The sequence below is a fragment of the Hesperophylax consimilis genome, chromosome 3, assembly GCF_061612785.1.
Source record: "Hesperophylax consimilis isolate HC1 chromosome 3, BYU_Hcon_1.0, whole genome shotgun sequence".
Taxonomy (NCBI): Eukaryota; Metazoa; Arthropoda; class Insecta; order Trichoptera; family Limnephilidae; genus Hesperophylax; species Hesperophylax consimilis.
The window spans coordinates 13,893,027-13,910,041 of NC_142838.1; the positions used below are offsets into that span (position 1 = coordinate 13,893,027).

The 17,015-nt window shown below is 32.8% G+C and overlaps 1 protein-coding gene and 1 long non-coding RNA gene across 2 annotated transcripts in view; both read right to left on the reverse strand.

Moving 5' to 3' along the window:
- The window catches only part of LOC149424997 (organic cation transporter protein), a 77,605-nt gene extending 76,874 nt beyond the window's left edge, over window positions 1-731 (reverse strand). Inside the window, exon 1 of the mRNA XM_089648453.1 lies at window positions 356-731. The gene's annotated coding sequence lies outside the window, so the exon portion shown is untranslated. The remainder of the gene's footprint in view (window positions 1-355) is intronic.
- A 1,747-nt stretch (window positions 732-2,478) lies between these two features.
- Window positions 2,479-13,136, reverse strand: LOC149424998 (uncharacterized). Its single transcript, XR_016305006.1, has 3 exons — window positions 12,988-13,136; window positions 6,859-7,109; window positions 2,479-6,457 (listed from the first exon to the last, which is right to left on the reverse strand). It is a non-coding gene; the product is annotated as an uncharacterized LOC149424998 (long non-coding RNA).
- Window positions 13,137-17,015: the final 3,879 nt, after the last annotated feature.

Sequence of the window (17,015 nt, forward strand, 5' to 3'; positions counted from 1 at the left end):
CGAATTCGTTCACATTAACTAAGTACTGCGTAATGTAGGTAGCTATAAATATAAAAAAGAGTTTATAAATAACTAAGCGTCAGAACTGGTAAAACCTTCATTAATAATTATACGAACAAAGTAATGATCACGCTGTTCAAAATTAGGTTTTTATGTTGAAATCAAATTAGCAGATAAAAAAGTACCGGCTTTATTTATTTTTTGCAAATTAGAATAAGGTAATCCACTTTTTCCGGAAGCGCAAGTAGGACGAATCCCAGTACCGTCAGAGTTTAATTAATTAATCGCCCCAACAAATAATCACGATAACACAACAGGTAATTAGTTTAAAAATAAATAATAAAACAATACTCACACTCTAATGCAGCTTAAGTAATAGTAAATAGCACTATCTGTTAAAAAAGTAGGTTGTATTTAAAATACCGGTGCCTTTTAAATACTTTTACAAGTAAATAAACAAATTAATAGTAATAACATCGCATAGAGAATAAATCCACCGGCGGCAAGCAAACATCACTCTAAGCGAGCAAACTCATAACTGAAACCACAGTAACCACACTGAAACTAAACTGACACCAGAAAACATTAAACCACCGATTACTGATTGTAATTTCATGAACAATGCATGTGGAAACTGGTAGAAACATATAATTTTTCTTCGTAGCATACACTATTTTTTAACTTCGATTATATCTATACTACAAACATAAACTTTACCAGCTGAGGCCACGGTGCCTGTATGATTATGTAAGGTAAATTTAATAAAAATGTAATTAACATTCCTGTGGCGACTTTGAATAAAGACCATTTTCGGGTACAGGTAAGTTTGACAGATAAAATTAGTGTTGCACTAAGATAAAAATATCTTTGGAACCTACTCCGGATTTAAGAAAACCGGGGCAAAATAAATATTGGGATAGTTGAAATAAGATTCATGAAGACGTTGTCAAAACAGTGTTTTTTGCAATTAAATTTGTGAAAAATCCTGTGTGAAATGATCAGAATACTGACCTAAAACAGTAATAAAATTATTTAAAATTCTAGTATTTAGATTATATTATTTAGTGTTTGATAGATATCGCCTTGGAATTTCGATAACTACCGTAATATTAAAAGTTTTTATTCGTTGACATATTGTATTTTGATCCAACGGTTAACATTTTTATGTTCCTTCCGGGAACGCCGTCAGTTTGAAATCAATTGGATAAATTTTGGTTTCATGCGCTTCTCTTTCTTGAGTTTATTGAGAAATATTTTTCCATGCTGACAACACCAAGAGCGAAACTTCAAATAAAAATACAAATCAATCAAATGTCAGATAACGATTGAAGTTTCTTCAGTGAGTGATATTGTTTATGAGTTTATTTTAGCTTTGCATTCTGGGCCCGTTTGATTAATCTTCAACCAGGATATTTAAAAATGAAGCCTTTTTAATTTGAAATAATAATATTACTCTCACATAATTAGTTACCAAGCAATTTAAGGTTGATACAGTATTATTTTTTATACTTGTCGAATTCCGCTGTACACTTAATACGCCAAAATATATAAATAGCACTTGGTTTCAACTAAATTTCTATAAGACATAACTAATTAATTAAAAAGGTGCATTAAACTTCCATTTTTTTCTCAAAGTTAAGTTTGAAGGTTAGGAAATACGCATACATTATTAAAATAACCCAAACTAAACCCTAAAAACCTATTTTATGCACGTTTACTTAAACCCCATTAAATAGTTCTCTCCATTAGATATTTAAGTTAGAATCAAGTGTAGTTTTTTAAAGAGCGTTTGCATGCAGCGGAATTCGACAAGATAATATCAGTATACAACCTATCAGTATAACATTATTTGTTTTGGTAATTATTCAGGATCGCTGGCGATCAATGGCGGATACAAAATATTTTTAAATAAAACCTTTTGATTCACCATTACCATAAAAGGAAACTGACTGCACTTTAATTTTAGCATTTTAATTACGTAAAATGAAAATTCGCTTTCGTTGTATGGCATGATATCCATTTCAAATAATTTTTTATTGTAAGAAAAATATTTGTCTTTTTGGCAACACATATAGGTCAGTTTTTTTTTCAAGGATGAAACACACTAAATCAAAAATTCGATCAAGGATAACAGATGAAATTCTATGCGATTATCCTTAAGCAATACCAACGCCAATATTGATAGTCTCGTAATTCAAGTGCATGGCCAATCTTCTAACAAAATTTTGTAATCAGTAAATAAATTAATATTATGTTGTTCGACATATACATAAAAAAAATATATAAGAAGTAGCAACATGTTTTATTTAATTTAAAATATCTTTATTATGTTAATTTGGTCTGGCCCTTCACTCGGAGACAGAATGGTAATTTGGCCCCAGACCTACAAAAGGTTGCCCATGCGTGGTATAAAGGAAGGAAATAAAAAAAAAAACTAAGAAATATCAAAGATTTGTTTTTATTAAAACAGTAAACGGTTTTTATTCACACGTTGGTATATTACTAATACAACACAATATGGTAGAGACAAGCTTCTTTACATTCTAAAGGGATTCAAGATAACTTTTCATATTCGTTTCATTAATAAGATTTCTCAATTTTACAATAATTTCTGGCAAGAATAATAGTAATTGCATTTAGGATACACTTGCGAGTGATAAAAAGAAACCAAAGAGTCTGAAAAGAAATTGAGGTGGAAATTGAGAATGCTCTGTTTTAATGCACATAATAACTATGGTGAAATTTAAAATATCATTATGATAAAATTCAGATGACGAGTAGAGCGAAGATTGAAAATTTATTTAAATAATATGGTATTATGTGGTTTTAAGATCATTGGCCAAAATCATAGCACAATAATAGAAATCACAGCACAATAATTTACACAGTGATTATTCCAGTGATGTCACAAGAGTATCTGATGAGATCTTTGAACATTCATATTGTTTAAAGTATGAGTAGTGGGCTTCAATGGTATTTTAAGAAAGCATTTTGGGTCACACTCTAACAAAGGGAAAGTGCTTCAATACCCATTGATGTTCTTGACAATCATTCTAAATTAACTGAGAATGTAATTCAATAATATGTATTATGATTTATAGCATCTTGATGTCAAAAGGTAGAACTTGAGAATGATTTGATTTTAGAAAAAAATATATATTAAAATGGATTTCTATCACTAATTATAAGTAACAAAATTAGAAATAATATTTTATAAGAACATTTTAATTCTTTGCTTCATCCGAAGACCTACTCTCGCTATTGAAGCTCCAACCAGTAGACATTCCTCGACGAAAACCAGAGAGGAGGTTGCGCTATCCTTTCTGGAGAAGAAATGAAAGCTGCGGGAGGCTGAGCAAATGATTAAATTACAATGGCGGAATAAAACCCATTTGATTATTTCAACGGGTAAAGTAAAGAAAATATTGGGTAAAGTAGAAGATAGAAGTAGTAGAAGATAGGCATTAAGACAACAACCAAAGCTATTGACTTAAATGTAAACTATTCATTTCTGTAGCAGCATATCATTGTTCCAGAAGTCTCCTAAGAGTGGCGGATAAGGTCGTTGGAATTTGGTGCTGTTTGTTTGGGTAAATCGGTTTCAGGAGTTAGTTTAAAAAGCGCGATATATGTATTGCTACTCTGCACTCTCAGAGGAACTAATGCTTTTTGGCTGCCTGATTGCAAATATTAGCTCAGAATGTTTTCTGTATTATAAAATTTGCATAAAATATTTATGGTTTTTGTTTACATGTGCAGCATCTGTGGAACGTCTATCCTATTATACAAAAATTAATGTGATAGGACGGGGGCGATACGACATTAACATGCGAAACAAGTTTTTTTTATTGTCACTGGGGGAGGGTCATGTATAGAATTATAGATAACGCTGATTCATACAAGGAAATTAGTTCTGCTATTATTAGGTTGATTTTACCAAGTAAAGCTGACATGAATAAATTAAATGTTGTATTCTTAGAAGTATGTACGTAAAAGTAACTTTTAAGGTACTGAAATAAATGTGATAGTTATTATTTAAGGCATTTAAAAAAAAAATGTTACTCAAAGAGATTTTAGACCGTAAGTAATTGTTCATTACAAAAAATGACATAACTTTTAGTTTGTTTTATAAGTGACACAGTAGTGTAATAAGTAGGGAAAAAGAATCAAATGAAAATCGTTTTTTTCTTGTATGGAAAACAATCCTCAATTCACAATCTCAAAGTCAATATGTATGACTAAATTAGGGAGCCAACGGGGCCCCTAATTTAGTTCACAACAGTTGGGCATTTTGTTCGGAGACTGCAAATATGTACCATCTTTTTACAAGGGCTTAAATTTCACACAATTTCAAAGTGCAATTGAAAAGTTTCGCAACGAAATGCTCTGGACAATTTTCAATAATTTTGGAGTAGGTAATTATTTTATAAAAACAATACTCCACAGAAAGGAAATTTAATACAACCATTAAGCTGCTCTATTATGGTGAATAAAGGAGATCACTATAAATATCTAAAAAAAGTTTGGCAAAACCGGCCGACATGAATAAACTAGGAGTTGCACTTCAAAAACTGTACGACAAACAGACACTAATCAGCTTCTTCCAAAGAGGTACCTCTTCAAGGGAATCTGGTCTGCTATTATTAGTTTCAACTGTATGATTTAAACTAAAGCATTGTTTTCATTTAATGAAGAATAATACTATTATACCCCACAAGGCTATATATTTAGGTCGAAAAATAAGTTTGAGGATATAAGTCTTAAAAATTTGAAGCGAACCGACATGAATAAATTAAATGTGTTTTGTAACGTTAGAGAAAGAACTTGGTAATATTTATATAGGACAGAGTTTTGTAAAGCTTGCCGTGCATTTTTAGATAATATTACAACAATCGGAACAGAGAAACTAAGATAGTCCGATGAAAGAATACCCGATAACAGACTATAAGGTGAACTATGTTACTTTAGGCATTTACTGCAAGGGAACAACAGATGATCAGGGAGATTGGCATCTCTATACTAGAGCTGCTGCAGGAGGATATGTCCCACATTGGAAGAGAACTGGCTCCCCAATATGGAATATTAAAAATATCAAAGATGTGGAAGTAATTTTATGGTCTATTCGAAGCTTGCATTCTTTTGATAAGATTACATTGGAACAGAGAAATGGTAAGTGTCCGATAGTGAAAGAATACCCGGTAACAGGCTATAAGGTGAGCTGCGCTTGTTTAGGCATTTACTAAAGAAGGTTTATCATTGAACTGAGTGTCTAAGTGGTAGAAAAGTAATACACGATCAGAAAGGTTAGCATTACTAGAATGGAGCTGCCGCAGGAGGACATGTCCCACATTGGAAGAGAACTGGCTCCCCAATCTGGATATTAATATAATTTTATGGAAAAGTCGGCCGACATGAATAAATTCGATATTGTGCATCTTTAAAGTGATAGTTATGGTATTGTAAATCCATATTGATTTAAAATACTACAAAAACAATATAATTACACTAGAGCTGCTGCAGGAAGACATGTCCCACATTGGAAGAGAACTGGCTCCCCAATATGGAATATTAACAAGATCAAAGATATGGAGGTAATTTATGGTCTATTGGAAGCTTGCATTCTTTTGATAAGATTACATTGGAACAGAGAAATGGAAAGTGTCCGATAGTGAAAGAATACCCGGTAACAGGCTATAAGGTGAGCTGCGCTGGTTTAGGCATTTACTACAGAAGGTTTATCATTGAAGTGAGAGACTAAGTGGTAGAAAAGTAATATATGCTCAGAAAGGTTAGCATTACTAGACTGGAACTGCCAAAGGAGGACATGTCCCACATTGGAAGAGAACTGGCTCCCCAATCTGGAATATTAATATAACTTTATGGCAAAGTCGACCGACATGAATAAATTCGATATTGTGTATCTTTAAAGTGATAGTTATGATATTGTAAATCCGTATTGATTTAAAATGCTACAAAAACAATCAGCCAATATAAATTACACAGTCTTTGACTAGTACAAAAGCTCCAAATTTTACTGCATTAGATGAAGGTACCTACAATGCAAGACAACCTCAATATACTCATAGTAAATAAATTGTCAAAAACTGTCTGTTTCATTTCCTTGGTGGTAATGTTAAATAATAATAAAGATATATGTTACATCTATTATCATTACATTAATGAAAAATGACCAAAGCACACAAGATAAATTTGCAAGTCAAGGTTCAAAGCGTCGCAATTTGTCAATAGAATTACAATTCTCTTTTCTACCTTTGTAAAAAATATAATTGTACTTAATGTAAGATAGCCAGGGTTCCTTCTCATTGAGAAAATGGAGTCTTCTTGAAGCGCATGGATTCTTGGTGAGTCAGTTACTGATCAGTGATGACTGATGAGGTTGACTGCTAAATGATATAAGTATGTAGGTACATCTTGAACTTATAATGTTTTCTCAAACCTGAAAAAAAAAGAAGTGTAAATTAGTAATGTAATAACTAACCAACCATCACGCCGTTTCTAGAGAGGATAGACCACCCCCAATTCTGTCTTGGCACGCTCCTTGCATCATTAACATTCATACATTTCACCAAACATACTTTCTGCTATTCTGACTCTTGGTGTAATATGTATGTATCTAGTAGGTTATAAAAATGTTATAAGTTTATAAGGTGGTCGATAGCCTGGTTTGAGGACGCTCAAGTACCAGTTGGTCGGATCAAATATTTGATACACAAAGAGGACTGACTTGGTCTTTTTTCGACACAAGCTATGTTTAGTGAAAAGTTGGCACTATGAATCCCTATGTTAGGGTTAAAGGAAAAATTGTTTGTTAAAAGATAATAATTTATTGACACTCACCATTATCTTTACATTAGGAACCTTCCTGTCTTCAACAATCTTAGAAATGGTAGGAACATTCCATTGTTTCGGGTAGTTTACTTGGTCGGACCAGGGACCAGGTAGTGGTGATGCTTGACGAGGAAACGGGTGACCAATTAAGGAGACATAGTTCTGGGATGGTGCTTCCCATGGAGAAAGATATCATAGAAACTGACCACCGGTTTCCAAATACCCGATGATTGCGATGATACGTCATATTATTGTAATACCTAAAAATAAAGAGAAAAATAATGTTACATTCAAGGTACGAGTATCTCAACAAGATACAGATAATACAATGGATAATAGATACAGATAATAGCATGGCAACGATATCTTTGCAGGCGGCCAGAAGAGGATATAAATACACCAAGTTTTTTGTTATTCGGCTGTCCAAATATTTTCTATTGGCTTTATCAAGCTTAATTGTTTTCGGTTTTATGAAAATATAAAGTGAAATAAACGCGAAAACCTAAGAACAAACCTCAGTATTGCCCTGTCCAAAGTCAACCACAAAGTTTTCAAAGTCACCCTGAAGGAGTAACCATTTGTTACTTATATCGGGGTGGGAAAGTGGTGGGAGCCTCAAATGTCCAAAGTCAACCATCAAAATCGAAAGGTTGCTTAGAACGACTTTATTTCTCAACCTTGATTCACCTTGCGACATAATCATAATCATAAGTTAGGTGACCAACTACCTGATTACCTAGCATTACCTTCCACTTAGAAAAGTTATTCCACAAGTTACTTTGATGTCCATTACTAAGTGACAATTGTTCAAATTCAATAATTGCTTTAATAGAAGGCTGTTTGTTTTTACTCTTTCATTGTTCAATCTGAGAAACCATTTTGTATTTTCAATGCTTTTTGAAAATAGGTATTTTGCATTTGAAATATTTTTCTAAAAACCATTTCACATTTTGCATTTTCAAATGGGAAAGTTTTGACCCATTTCAATTATGCACTTCAATTGGTTATGGGTACCCATTTTGCACATCTCTGACTACCACTATGTTCTTATCACGATATTTCAATTGTCAAGACGTTTGGATTATCATGATGTTTCAATTATTACCAAGGACGGGTTATTTCGAAGAATTTAAACAATTCTTCAAATTTCAATGTTAATTTTCAAGTTCTGTGAAAGATTTTTCAAACTTCTGTTATCATTTCATTTCTGTCAAGCAACTAGCCTATAATGATATAATAACAGAACTTGAATAGGACTTTCACAGAACCCGAAAATGAATGTTGAAATTTGATGAATTGATCAAATTCTCCAAAACAACCCGTTCTAAGTTTCGTTTATCACAATGTTTCTATTATTAAGATATTTCGAGTATCACGAAGTTTCAAAATCACAATCACTATGTTTCGCTTATCATAATGTTTTAATTATTAAGATGAATTTCACGATATTTTAATATCACCACCACAATTTTTTGTTGTTTGTTTTTGGGGTGTTATGCCGTGTTGCGCTAACTCCTTCTTTAGCCGACGTTTCGGACAGCGTTCACATCTTCGGATCTACCGGATCTGCCCTGATGATGGACACTGCAACGCTGTCCGAAACGTCGGCTAAAGAAGGAGTTAACGCAACACGGCATAACACCCCAAAAACAAACAACAAAAATGCTTTTGGCCGTGAAAATCTAAAAACTTACCACCACCACAATGTTTAGCTTATCACGATGTTTCAATTATCAAAATGTTTCGATTATCACAATGTTTGAAAATCACAATCACTATGTTTCGCTTATCACAATATTTCAATTATCAAGATGATTCTAATACCACGATATTTTAATATCGCTACCACCATGTTTCGCTTAACGCGATATTTCCTTAATCAAGATGATTCGATTATTCACGTTGTGTCAATATAACTATCACGATGTTTCGATTATCACGATGTTTGAAAACACAATCACTATGTTTCGCTTATCACAATATTTCAATTATCAAGATGATTCTAACACCACGATATTTTAATATCGCTACCACTATGTTTCGCTTAACGCGATATTTCCTTAATCAAGATGATTCGATTATTGACGTTGTTTCAATATAACTATCACTATGTTTCGCTTGACGATTTTCCGAGAATGTTTATCGCTTTGTGTAATTCTAAAAAAAATATAAATCATTATGTTGGCTGTTAAGTTTTTGATCGAACTGTTCGGTCAGCTGGTGGTTGTAGATTTATAATCAACCGCATCTGAATTTGTCTTATAAGTAAATTAAAAAATATATATTTTAGATAATCTCAATACATTACATTAGTGTGTCACACATATACATAATACAAATATACTTAAGTCTTTTTCGCTTGGGTATCTGGTAAATAGGAAGGTAGGTTTATTAAAATAAATCTTAATAATAATCATTATTGTTGCAATCAAAATGAAGGTAGGTCGAAATAATCTAAAAATCAGAACACTTAAATAACAAAATGTTAACCAGTAAAAGCTTAGTTTTTTTACTATAACTTAAGGACTGAGGATTGAATCTTCCTACCCAGGATCTAGAGTCAACAACTCTACCAACCTCGCCAAATGCCGATCATGTAGGACCGACATTTATTTCGTACATTAACTGCTGTAATGTCATCCAATTTCAGAAAAAAATGCTTATACGTCCGCGTGTGAATGCCCGATAGCCAAGTTGATAAGATGCCATCGACAACGAGTGTATCTGCCGATTTTCAGCTCGATCGGAGGTTGAGAAGTGGGTTAATTTCCGTTTCCAAGGTTTACATTAAGAGGAAGCTACAAGCCAAAAATGTGTACATTCTTTATATACCTTATATTGTAGGTAATAGGCATTAAAATCGCTTGACAAAAGGAGTCTACAAACGTTCGATTTCAAGCACAAAACTGGTTTTTATTTATTTTGTAAATGATTTTATAAGAAAGCAAAAAAGTTAATCAATTGAAACTGTCACAGATAATATTAGCTATAATCCTTTTTTTTTAAGTTGTTTCCTTTACGCATTCATACATTTCTATTGAAAAAATATTTATTTAAGTAGTAGTATACATTTATATTTTTAATTGAGTAATTTATTTATTTATTTGTATTCTACTCAAGCGAAACGATAGGAAAACCTTCAATTTATCTAAAGCGTATTTTTTAGTATTCATAATGTACACCAATTCGTCATAAAGATTAATCAAACTAGTGATTTAGCATTAAGCTTCGCCTCAATTCATTGCCGAAAACAATAGTGAAATTCAAATATATGTATTTATAAAGAATAGGAACTTATAATAGGGATTATAATTCAGTATCAACGAGTACAAAGCAGAGAGCTAATATGCATACAAATTATTTTAAATTTGTCTTTAAAAATGTTGTCACATTTGTAAAGGGTCGTAATAGCGTGGCGCGTTTACTTGTAGGTATTTTATGCAAATACAATGCATCAATATTTTTATCGGCTTTAAATAAGTTTTAGAAAGATTCAATTAATTGAACGCAGATTTCAAATAATGTAGTATACACAAAAAAACGCCGATTTCAAATTTAGTATCTACAATAGAACGCAGTTTTAAAATAATGTAGTATACACAAAATAACGCCAATTCCAATTTAAGTATCTGCAATAGAACGCTGATTTAGAGTGTATGTGAATGTAGGTAGTATCTCCTGAATAATAAAAGGTTAATTTCAAATTTAGTATCTACAATAGAGCGCAGATTTTAAATAATGTAGTATAAGCCAAAGAACGCCGATTTCAAATTTAGTATCCGTAATAGAAGGTCAACAGTAGAACGCTGATTTAGAATATATTTGAATGTAGGTAGTATCTAATGAATAATAAAACGTCGATTTCAAATTTAGTGTGTACAAAAGAACGCAGATTTCAAATCATGTAGTATAAGCAAAAGAACGTTGATTTAAAATTTAGTATCTGCAATAGAAGGTCAACTTAGAACGCTGATTTCGAATATATATGTAGGTAGTATCTACTAAATAATAGAATTCAAATTCAATTTATAAAATAGAACGCGGATTTAAAATAAGGTCAAATTCTAGAATTCCGCTTTATGTTTTATGCCCACAAATTATTATTGAAATCACCTTCACAATTTACGTCACGTGTTAAAGTTTTATTTTCAATCAAAGTTCAACATTTCGCCTTTTTTCACACTTTGGTCGCCATGTTTTTTCTTGTTATTATGGTGTGATGATTGCCGGCCGATTCCGTCTCAATTTAAATACGCACACATTATTTAAATAACCCAAAAAAAACCTAATAAAGTATATTTTGCACGTTTTTCCATCTCCCGTATAAATATCCCATGTCAGACGTAAGTCATTGTTTCTTGTTGTAATTAAGTTGAAACGAAGTGTTATTTCAATAATTTGCGCATATTAAGCATGAAGCGGAATTATCTAAAATTTTACGTAGTACCTACATATTTACAATGGGACGCTGATTTTGAATGTAGTATCTACTATAGAATGCCGATTGCAAATTTATAATCTACAATAGAACATCAATTTCAAATGAATTGTGCACGGTGAGGTTGAACGCCGATTATTTCGATTAGTTAATTAATAGGAGGGTGCTCAACTGCCCAGTACCATTGGGATGATATTCTGTATAAAGAAATACAAGTTTAAGAATATTTTATTAGAAATTAGTAACTTTGTGCGATAATAGATTTTTAAATTGAAGCGCAATCATTTTGTACAAAAAGGGATGTACCTAGAAATAAGGTAATTATAGTTTAGGTAAAGAAAAAGGTAAATATTAGTATTAATGCTCTTTGCAGTCGTTTCTCATTATATATACAATTTGAAAACGTTACCATTCTCTACCCACTGAATTAAAAATAATGCAACAATCTTTTAAGATTTTTAAATTCGTGATGAAAGGCCGACAAAATTAGATGCAAAAGCAATAGTTTCTCAACAAAGGCATTGATAATCTAGTTATAATTTATATGAGAAACCGGGAATTCATCCCGATTACCGGGGTCACCGGATAATCGGTTTTCGGTAATTATTTACCTACGACTACCGTTTGAGAAAATATTCCGTACATGTTAGGTTAGGTTGGATTAGGTAGAATTAAATCACAAACCAGTCTATACAAACCTAGCGTAGCCCACAAACTACTTGAAAACTGGGATATAACTCTAAAGGGGACGCGAGCAGGCGTTATTAAAGGGGCAATTTTTTGTAGTAGTAAAAACGGTAGTCGTAGGTAAATATTTACCCGGTTTTCTACTGAGAATGTTAGAGAAAATCATTTAACGTATTTGAATGCATTCAGATATAAAACAAATTCTTCTGATTTTTCGCATCAAATCGCGGTAGGCATCTCAAAACTAAATGTTAGTTTGGTGACATTTGGCCGAATGGGACCGACATGTCTCCAAAAATGATTTCAATAGTCTCATTGCATTATATCAATTATTTACTTTTGAGTGAGGTTTATCTTTACAGTTCTACTTTAGTGTTCCGTCTATCGTTATTATTTATTAATTTGTTTTAAACGCGTAGCTACAAACCGTTCATTGTTTTTAGATTAACTAGGTTAGGTTAATAACTTTTCAAAAGTGTTCTGATATATTGTACACTGTTCTGTACAAATGTAAAGGCAGACCTCACGCTAAAGTGATACCGATTATTTTTTAGTATCTACCTACTTACTCGAACAAAGAATTCAACAAAAAAATATTATTGCGAAGTAATATTACGATATAAATGGCGAGTTCACAAAGACCTTGAGTAGAATTCAAACATTACTAGAATCATTTTGTCTCGTCCGAAAGAATACGAAGAATTCGGTGGTGTTAAAAATATTAAGCGTAATCGCACCATATTTAATATAAGGATGAAAATAGACGAAAAAAACGAAAAGGTAAACCCTTTTAATCCTATTATTTAAGCAAAGCTTTCTATAATTTTGAGTTAATCCGCACAAACTTTTTGAACAATTTAATTAATAAAGAGATACATGTAATCAATTACAAAATTTTCAGTTTAGTGACTTGGAAATATTTGTCTTCATGCGTACCAGCCACCATTGTAACAATAATTTTTAATCTTTTTAAAAAAGAAATGAATAATTAGAAATAATTTATATGTACTCACCAGAAAAAAATAGTAATATAACCGGGTTATATTTCAGGATGTGGATGGTATTACATTATTATTGACGGACTTCTTCGTGACGGCGACGGTGAAGAGGGAGAATGATGACCAGACCTCTCCAGACGACTGTTCAAAAAGAAGTAACCCGCTCAGTTGCTCACACAATTATTATTGGCTCACTGCTCATACATTTAGTATTGTAGTAGGTACATCAAGTCACCTGAAGCGGCCTGAGGCCTGGCCTCCATTCGCGATTGTTCAGTCGCGCGACTATACAGTCGCGCGATTGTATAGTCGCCAAAGTAAAACTCATTGCTTCCAATAAAAGTGCATACTAAAAAATTGCAGCGATTAAAGAATTGCAACCTGTCCTACTTTTGTTGCGAGGCGACTGTCGCTCTACCACGGTGAATCACGATGAAAATGTGCCCACTTGCAATAGTTTAGTCGCAGTTTTGAAGCTATCTTCATCAGAACTTGTTTAAAATGTATGAAAACGTATCTACCGGAGATGAGGATTGATGAATATTAACTGTAATTGACACTGAGTTGCTTATAAAAGGAATATAATATAAGTAAAACTCTGTGCCAAAGTTTGTAATTTGTAGTTTAATGGCTAGATATTAACTCTCTTGCACTAAATACTTTCAAAACAAAATACATTACTTTTGGTATGAATATCGTTTGTCAACCTAATCAAGATGTTGAAATAAAGGTAAATGAATGTTCTTGTACTCACGATACATTCTGTCAATGTCCTTGCCTAGATCGAACGGACCATATCAAATACCTTGGTCTTACATTTGATCAATATCTTAAGTGGAATACATATTGCCTACTTATATCGAATAAACTTAGAAAATATATTTATTTATTCAAAAACATTAGAAACATACTAGACTCCAAATCTATGAAAATTGTTTATTACTCTCTTTGTCAATCTATCATTGAGTATGGAATAATCGCATGGGGAGGCGCAACACTATCAGCTATATATTCATTATCGAAGGCACAAAAATTAATTATGAAAGTTATTCTTAAAGTTCCTTTAATGACAAGTACTGCAGACATATCCTACAAATTCCATGCATTAGATATTCGATTAATTTACACAAAAAATAACTTAACTCATCTGTTTAAAAATAAAACACATACATTTTATGAAAATACCCAAAATATTGTAAACACGAGGCACAAAACCAAAGAACTCATGCAAACACCTAAAACAAACACAACATTTGGTCAAAAAAATTTCAAATACATTGCGTCTAAAATATCCAATAACCTACATGAAAAAACTAGACAATCCAATAACATTAACAAATACAAAATCCTGACCAAACAATGGATCATCGAAAAAGGTCGTGCAATAATTAGTTTCCTCACCCAAATATAAACCTCTATATCATTATTGTTACCACTACCTACCAACCTGGTAATTTTTGTCAAATATTTTTGCTTTATTGAAAAATGTACTTTATTTTAATATTATAAAATATTTGTATACTAGTCTGTCTCGATACAGGATTTTCTAGTGAGACAGGCATAGCCAAAAAAATATATCTAAACCTTTTTATATAGATGCACATAACAAATAAAATAAATGAAGTAGTATTGAAGTTTTTGTTTTGTTTGAATCAATTATTCCTAATTGATTGAATAGTCATTCGGTAATACTGGAAAAAACTTTGAAGGGTGCTCGCATATAACCGCAATTAACTTGTAAAACTGCCTTTTGAATAATCTTTGACATAAATAAACCATATCTTTGACTTGTTATTGGATGTACCCAATAACGACGCTTCTACTGTGTAGGTACGAGTACTTCTCGCTCGAAGCAAAGGAGCAATAACACAAGTAGTTTCAATGACATCCATTGTAAAACTCTTCAAATTAAATGATTTATTTATCGCCTTGTAGATTTTCTGCGGCAGCGATTTTTTGGTCGTCGCGACTAGAAATCGTAAGGGAGGCCAGGCCTTATGGTAGAAAAATAAATATCATACGACAATACTACTTACCATCGACCAGTTGTAAACTTCATGTAGAACAGTAACATAGACAATTAATATTTAAAAAAATTACAAAATGAATATTGAGCCGGTTACGTGAGGTATTTTTTCCGGTTCCCGATACGTAGCTCTGATATGATATGCGATGCGGCCCGTTATATGTAGGTATATCGAGTCGGTTTTTACCCGATCATCAAACAAGATATGTATTATTTTTTTATGTGACACCTCATGAACGACCCCGTCAGTACAGGGTAGCATTGTCAGCAGTGGCGTAGCTAGGTAACCAAGGACCCTGGGGCAAATTAAAAAATGGGGCCCCACTGCTATGTGAACTGATTAGGTTAACAATATGAAATATACAAACACTTTAAAAATGCTGAGCTACTTAAGCTATTTTTTGGGCACTGAAGACTGCAGGGCAGGTAATAAAAATATTAAACAGTAACAACATAAATTACAATTAAAACTTGGTGTAGGTTTGGCTAATAAAACGAAATAGAGAAGATTCAAGGGTTTATTATATAAAGGTCGGGCCTACCAACTGACTAAATAACAATTATATTTACAATTTTTTCCGAGCTTTAGTTTTCGCAAAAGTATCGATGACTTCGTTTAAATCCAGGCTTGATGCGGGTTTGTTTTCAATTGCTATTAGCAATAAATGTGTTTGGCCCATCTTATTTCTTAAATAATTTTTTATTATTTTTAATTTGCTAAATGACCTTTCAGCTGCTGCAGAAGTGACAGGAATTGTAAAGAATAATAACATTGCTGTAAATACTTCCGTTAGGTCGCATTCTAGCACTCCATATTTGCTCATTATTTCCTTACATAATTGGTGAACAGTCCATGCTTGAGTTAGTTGAGGTAAAACTAGATGGTAAATATGAATAAATTGAAGTGAAAAACTAGGGCCTATTATATCTGAATATTTTCTTTGGAATTCGTCACACTTTTGTAATAAAGTTGCTTCATAATAAAAATGTTGGTGTTAGAAAATCGAATATATGACAGACTGCACTCATACCAATAAAACGTGCATTTAATTGAGAAATTACTGTGTCTAGTACATCATTGAAAATCTCAATTTTTAATATTTTTTCACGGTTTGGAAATCGGTGATCAGCAGCTAATTCATCAAAATTTTTTAAACTTTTCCTTGCCTTTTTTTCTTGAAAATGGGTATCAATACCATATTTTCTTACTGGCTTTGCACTTGAATAATTCGAAATCATTTCTCTAAATTTGCAACTTTGCTTTGGTCTCTGCTAAAACTTTACTCGCCTCGCCCAAATTGATTGAATGCATTTTTGTAAAGTTTTGGATGCATAATTGATGTCGTTCAATACACTGTGCATGAATTCGCAAAGCAACACGAACTCGAAATTTAGCATTTTTGTTTTAATACTCTCTGCTTCACTACGCTCATCTTTATTAGGACTCTTTAGAACTATTTCTGATAACGCTTTGATAATATCAAAATAAAGAAGTTTTATTGCAGATATCGTATTGACCCTACTGGACCATCTAGTCGGATTTAGTTGTTTTAGAGTGGTGTCCGATTCGCCAGTGAATTTTGACAGTAGATACCAACGTTTGATGCTGTTTCCTGAATTTAGGGGAATTCCCTAGGCATAACTTTTGAATTTCTCTCAACTGAGTTGTCATGATTAAAGTGGGGTTGTAAGTTGCAACCTGTCATATTTATTTTGAAAATGGGAGAAATTTCCAAAAGTTCAGTTCGATCAAGATTTCTGGTAAGGATTCGAGGGCCCCCTGAGCTTGAGGGCCCCGGGGCACTGCCCCGCGTAGCCCCTAGGTAGCTACGCCGCTGATTGTCAGGCTGGTTAAGGTAGGGGTTGTAGGAAGGGAAGGTTCGGATTATACGAAGGAGTAACAAACAGATGCCGGTAGCTCGTTCCACATGCGGGCCGACTACACAAAAACGAGTCGAAGAAACAACCCGTTCTCATGAAGCCAATATGGGAATGGGAGTTCCGCTCGTGTCCGTCG